The 6,620-nt window shown below is 49.2% G+C and overlaps 1 pseudogene; it reads right to left on the bottom strand.

Moving 5' to 3' along the window:
• Positions 1–783: 783 nt before the first annotated feature.
• LOC102863218 lies at positions 784–2,030 on the bottom strand (annotated as a pseudogene).
• Between the last annotated feature and the right edge of the window lie 4,590 nt (positions 2,031–6,620).

Below are 6,620 nucleotides of genomic sequence, written 5' to 3'. Positions count from 1 at the left end.
TGGAAGCATTGTCGCTATTTCCAAGGTTCCTGCAGTTTCACGCCTGGAAAAGCCGGGACGCACCACAGCCTTTTTCTTTCTTTTTTTTAAACTTTTGGATAACTTTAATCAACAGAATGGACATATACAAATGAAATTTTAAAGAAAATCAATGCATCAAAGAGTAAGATCTAACATGGAAGTACCCATACCTCAGGATGGAAATACGATCAGATGGAAGAAGGCGAGGGTCTAAATCAGAAAATGGGGGAGAAAGGCATATGAGGCAGAAAGGGCTCTGGGATTGAATTATCAAGACATACTCAGAGGATGCCCTGAACGTCCAGATTCCCTAGGCTCTGCTCTGTGGTTTGGGACAAATATAGTATTTGGTCACAAAGAGCAACCAGAGGTTATCTGCTGTGTCGGGAATGGGAAGAGTTTGGTATCCTGAGGAAAGTGTGGACACTGGACCCCATGATAATCAAGTGGAGGGGGCGAGGACAGGCGTGCTCCGCTCCCAGGAGGTGCTGGGAGGTTCGTGTATGCTGGGTGCCAAACACAACAAACAGCAAGGAACTGCCAAAGAAATTACTCCATTTACAAACTCATTTTTGTGAAAGAGTTGGAATAGCAACAGGAAGGGTTCCGTGGAAGAGGTCCAGCTGGTATGGAGAAAACACACATTCAAGCACTGGAGTAACTATGGTTCTGCACTTGAAGTTGGTATTTGAAAGAAGTGCTCTCTGGTTGACTTGCAGAAGGCGATTTTTCTTCACAGAGAGGGCCAGAATATTTGGTTCTCTAGAAAGTTCTATTGGTCTTGACCTTGTCCTGTTTAGCTTTGTATTTTGAAGCATCTCTGGGTTCACTTCTAGGATTGCTCCAGTCATCAGCTTCAGGTGTGGTCTTGTAAAGGCGCCATGCTGACTTATTAAAAACTGGAAGCCTCTCAAATGATTCACTTGAAAGAGCCTTCAAATAAATGACAGCGTCAGTGCCCACTCCTTCCATGGAATACAGTTTTAGATCTCCCTGGAAATATCTAGCATACAGACGAGAAATTGGCAGACCATAACCAAATCCAGCCAACGGGGCAGCTCTGGTGGGCTCCAGGCTAGGTGTGGGTGCAGTCGAATACATATAGTTAAAAAGGCGATCTATTTTTCGGAGTGGGACACCACCACCCTGGTCACTTATCTTAATGGATAAGTCTTCTTTGCTCAAGGTAACAAGAGTTTTAACAGCTGGGTAGCCCTCTTTTCTATCTTCATATAACTCTACCATTGCTCTCATTGAGTTCTTGAACAACTCAAATAGCACGTGAAACAGGTGTGAGGGCACATAAACTACCTGAATAGGTTTGTCTGGAGCTTTGACATTGAATTCTTCAACTTCCAACTCTGGAGCTACCAAGTAATATTGTTCACACAGCATCTTGGCTGTTTCATAGGCATCTTTCACCACTTTGGCCACGTTACAGGTGGGATCAATGCTTCCTATGTGTTTAGGCTGAGCAGGATTAGTGTCACCACCGAACAGAAGTGTGTGCTGGTTCATAAGCATGCGGAAAGAGATGCGGTTGGTGTGAAATCGATTAAGAAAATATTGGATGTTACTGCTGATGAAAGGATCTAAACCAAACTTCTCTTTGTACTCAATCACGCCCTGTGCCATTGTTGGAACCACATCATTGTGTCTGTTTCGGACTTTAAGCAGGACTTGTAGAAAATTATCCAAGACTTGTGGATCTTCAGGGCTCCTGTTTTCATATTCCAAAAGTTCTAGAAAGCTCTGCATATACCAGCTCTGCACCAAGCCCACGGAAAGTCGATTTAGCAAGTTGTCCAGCAGAAGGTTGACCTCTCTCATTGTATTTGCCAGTCGCACGGGCAGCTCCTTTCAGAGAAACATGTATGATGTTTTCTCACACGTATTGTCTCTCCCAAAGTCCAGGAACTGCTTGATGGAGAGCGGCGATGGCGAGAAGCCGAATAGCGCTCGATCTGCTTGGGCACGGGCTGCTTTAGCAGCCGGTGGAACAGCCGCATCTTCGCTGGAGCGCTGCGCAGAGCCGCTGAGACGCCCGGGCTGGCTCAGACAAGCCGTGCAGGTCGGGCGCGTCAGCAAGGCGCAACTCCCCGGCCTCTGCCTCAGCCTCGGCGCCGCAGCAGCTCCGGCCGCAGCCGCCAGCCTTTTTTTTCATATTCACCAGCAAAGAGGCAAAAACTGCAGTGTCAAAATGTGCAGGACAGTAGCAGGTGTGGGCCATTTTGCGAGCCAGGAGCCAAAGCTCAAAGAAGGAGGTGCTGGGCCTGCCAGCTTGTGAGCTGTGAGTTGTGCAGCATTAGACAGAGCATGTGTAGCTTGAGGGAGCTCTGGTTGCGTAGTGGTGAGCGCTGTGCTGCAATCCCAAAGGCATGTGGTTCAAATCCTCAGCCGTTCCTGAGGAACAAGGACAGGCAATCTCCTCCTGTGTGGTTTTACCGCCTCTGAAAACCCGCTGGAGCGTTGGCTACGGTCAGTTCCAACTTGATGGCACACAGCATGTTTTGCTTGAGAAGCCTCACGGCACAGGGATGAAGCATTTGGTTAAGCACTAACCGAAAGGTCTGTGGATTCAACCCTCCAGCCACTTGAGAGAAAGATTCAGCAGTCGGCGTCTGTAAAGGTCACCAAACCAAACCACTCACTACAGTCCAGTGTTGTTAAATCCCAACATCTCCTGGCCCTCCAAGGGCTTCTGAGCCTGTGAAGGTCCAGAGAAAGTGACGAGCTGGTGAGCTTAAAGCACTGACCGTTCAGTTAGCAGCCTGGTGCCATCATGCACCACATCACCGGCCTTCCTTTCTGCAGAGATGACAGCCTTCAAGACCCCATGGGTCTGCTCGGCCCTGTCCTGTATGGCCACCGTGAATGAGAATCAACGGCAGTGCTTTGGGGTTGTTTTCTAGTATGTCTAGCTTGTTTTTAGCACCTAGCCATTGGTCTCTAACCCTAAAAGGGCTTAGAAGTCCAGAGTAAGGAGTCCTGGAAGTGAAGTCATTAAGTACTTGCTTATTAATCAAAAGGTTGGTGGTTCAAATCCACCAGCTGCTTTGTGGCTGGAAACACCTGGCCATCAGTGACACTTCAATCTTCTCTCCACCTGTCATGTCTATCAGCCCACTGGTGAGGATCTTGTTTTCCTAATGTTGAAATGTTGTTCATATCAAAAGCTGCAGTCTTTGATCCTCTGTAGTAAGCGCTTTAAGTCCTCCTTAATTTCAATAAGAAAGGTTGTGGCATCTGCATAACATTGCTTGTTAGTGAATCTTCCTTCTGATGCCACATTCTTCTTCATACAGTCCTTGCTCAGAATACAGATTGAGTAAGTATGGAGAGAAGATACAACACTGACACTCACCTTTCCTTTTAAACCAGGCAGTGTTTCCTTACTTGATTTGGACAAAGGTTTCTTGATCTAGCCATGGCAAAGTTGACCATTGTCATTGTTAAATGTCATCAGTTAACTATAGTTCATATCAACCCTATAAAAAATGAATCTGAACCCTCCCCTATCCTGTGCCATCCTGGACACTTCTGGCATTCCCGAGCTCATTGTTAAAGTCGTTGTGTCAGCCCATTTTGTTTAGGGTCTTTCCCTCCCTCGCTGACCTTTCCAAACATGAAGACCTTTTCCAAAGACTCGCTCCTCCTAACAACATGCCCAGAGTATATGAAGGAGCTTTGCCCGTCCTCACAGTCCTGGGCACAATGGAGCTCACTGACGCAGCCACGTTGCAGCCACGCTGGAGCTCACTGACTCAGACACGCTGCGGCCATGCTGGAGTCCACTGACGCGGCCACACTGGAGCTCATTGCCAGTCACGCTGGAGCTCACTGACGCGGCCACGCTGGAGCCCACTGATGCGGTCACACTGGAGCTCACTGCCGCAGCCACACTGCAGCCATGCTGGAGCTCACTGACGTGGCCACACTGGAGCTCATTGACAGTCACGCTGGAGCTCACTGATGCGGCCACGCTGGAGTCACTGCCACGCTGGAGCCCACTGACACAGTCACGCTGGAGCTCACTGACGTGACCACACTGAGCTCATGATGCAGCTGCAGCGGGGCCTCAGCACTCTCTTGCACAATCTCTCTGATGATTTTTTCCCTGATATTTTTGCCAACATGTTTCAGGAAAAGCAGCTTTCTCTTTTTATATATTAGCCTTTAAGACAACACATCACACCCTCCCTCCAAAGAGCAGTGAAAAAGATGGAAAACAAAACCCCTTTCTGTGACCTCAATGACATTTCTTTATGTGCATCCATTTAGATGAGAAGGAACCCATTTGTGAAGAGGGAGAAATGGAACATGGGTTTTCTTTGAAGGAAGATTTGTAATGTCCTCAGATCCATCTTTCCTGAACCCCAGGGGCTGGAGTATCATACCTGGACAACTGTGGAGGTACTAAAGGTGTCCCCAGCATCCAGGAAACTCATGGGCTGTGGACTAGTCCAGGGACAGATGATGAATAAACAAAACATGGTGCATAGAAGTTACAATGGAACAAAACATAAGAGAGAGAGCACAGAGGTGCTGGTGAAACAGACATGATAAATCTGTGTTAGGAGCCCACTGATGTCTGCCAGGCAGCCGGTGGTCAGGAGATCCCTGGTTTGACTTGGAATCATGGCGCTGCTAAGAATGTGGTGACGGTGGCCGTATCAATGCATTAATCATACGCGTGCATGCGCGCATGTGTGTGTGTGTGTGTGTGAGAACCGGGCTCTCTGGGTGGGCAGATCATCAAGAGTTTAAAGAATAACAGAGGAGGCCCCGTACGCTTTACTAGAGCACATATGCGCCCATGCTTCTCCACACGGGCACATTGGACATAAGGACATAAAGATGTGTAGTCAGATGCTGGGATCAGGGCTGGTCCAACTGCATGCGGAGCGAATGGCGCTGCCTGGTGCGATGTCCACCTCCTCACAGTGACTGCTGCCCACCCTTCCAAAGCCGCCTCATCAAAGTGGTCATTCTGGCTCACCTGCAGCTAAGTTCTTTAATGCTCTTGTGCGAGACCTGGTGGGTCTATGTGGTCTTTAGGGCAGATTGCAGGAGGTCAGGAGATGTGGGGAACATCCTGGGAGCTTTAGAGGCTACTGCTTCTAACACCACTTCTCGTGGTCCCCTAAGACCTTAGAGGCCTGCTGGGTGCCGAGGGCTGCAGGACTGGCCATGGTCCTGTCTGCCTTGGCGTGGGCTAATGACCATAGGCTCAGTCCCATGTCATGGTGACTTCAGGCCTAACAGGGTCGGACTCTTATAACCTTATAGGATTTTCACTGGCTACTTTCAGAAGTGGGTCTCCAGGCCTTTCTCCCTGGTGTCTCTGAGTCTGGATGCTCCACTCAAACTTCAGCATCCGAGCAGGAAGCCAGCCTCCACTCACCGGCAGACAGGTGGGAGCACTGCCTGGAAGGTGAGGACTTCCCGCGGAGGCCCCACTGTCCCCTTCCCAGCCCCACCAGGCCAAAATGGGAGATGTGGAGACAGGGCTCCCTGGAAGCTGCTCTCAGCAGTGTGGGTGCTGCCAGTGTCCTCAGGTACCTTTGCAGCCTGCCAGGGGATGAGGGTGGGGAGGTGGAAGGGAGTTAAGGGTCTTTGTTACTTGTCCTTCATGCCCTGGGGATTTTTACCCACATAGAACCCCTGCAAGCCAGGAGTCTTGCTTATTTTTCCTTGAGCTCTGGTACATAAACACTGCGAGCTATATTTACAACATTTATCTAACGTATCCACACAGGGTAAGAGAGCAGCCTAGCCTGCTGGTCACACCTCAGTCCGGCTGGAAGTGTGGGCAAAGCCATCACGTTAAATCTGAAATCCTGCGCTTGTCGGCATACATACACGCTCTCCCTGCCCCCACGCCCTGTGCCAGACTGCAGACGGAACAGGCTGCAGGCAGAGGGTTGGACGGTCCCCAGGTGGACCCAACAGTTTACTCCTTTCGGCTGTTTGCGGAAGCCCGCCCTTGTTCTTACACTAAGAGCTGTCTGTGGAACTGTTTTTTTGAGATGTAATTAACATTATCGGGCTTTACTTGCCAAAGTTGGCTTGGCAGGGTCACTAGCTTGACATAATTCCAGACTCTTCCAGGATTTGAGACACCACCCCCACCTGCTCATGTCCTTCTAGCTTTCTGTCCCCGTGTTCGCGGTCACACAGCAGCAGCAGGTCGGCACGCTCTCCGTGGTCAGTGGTCATGCAAACATCAGTGAGCTGTTGTCTCTGGTGTCACCCCTCACGTAGAAGGAACACATCGAGAAGCCATTGTTTGCTCCCACTGCGCTCGTGTGCGGGAATTTCGATTTCTTTCTTTTTACAAGTTTTAAACATTCCCACAACTGCTTGTACACTACTTGTAAGTGGAGTTAAATTGTTCCAGTTCCAGGATCGATTTAAATTACTAAGTTACTTTCACTTAAACGGAAAGTGGTTTCAACCTTATTTATCGAACAAACGTCTGATTTAAGCCTGTCAAAACTCTCCGACTGTGGAGTCAGAACTGGCTCATAGCTGACCCTCTAGGGGGTTTTCACAGGCTGCAAATCACATGGAAGGAGATGCCCATCTTACTTCCTCAG

Source organism: Elephantulus edwardii, unplaced genomic scaffold (genome assembly GCF_000299155.1).
Source record: "Elephantulus edwardii isolate Elephantulus edwardi_28Jun2011 unplaced genomic scaffold, EleEdw1.0 scaffold00048, whole genome shotgun sequence".
In the NCBI taxonomy this organism is placed as follows: Eukaryota; Metazoa; Chordata; class Mammalia; order Macroscelidea; family Macroscelididae; genus Elephantulus; species Elephantulus edwardii.
Note: the sequence above shows the minus strand (reverse complement) of the source record. Positions and strands in the feature narration are given on the sequence as shown.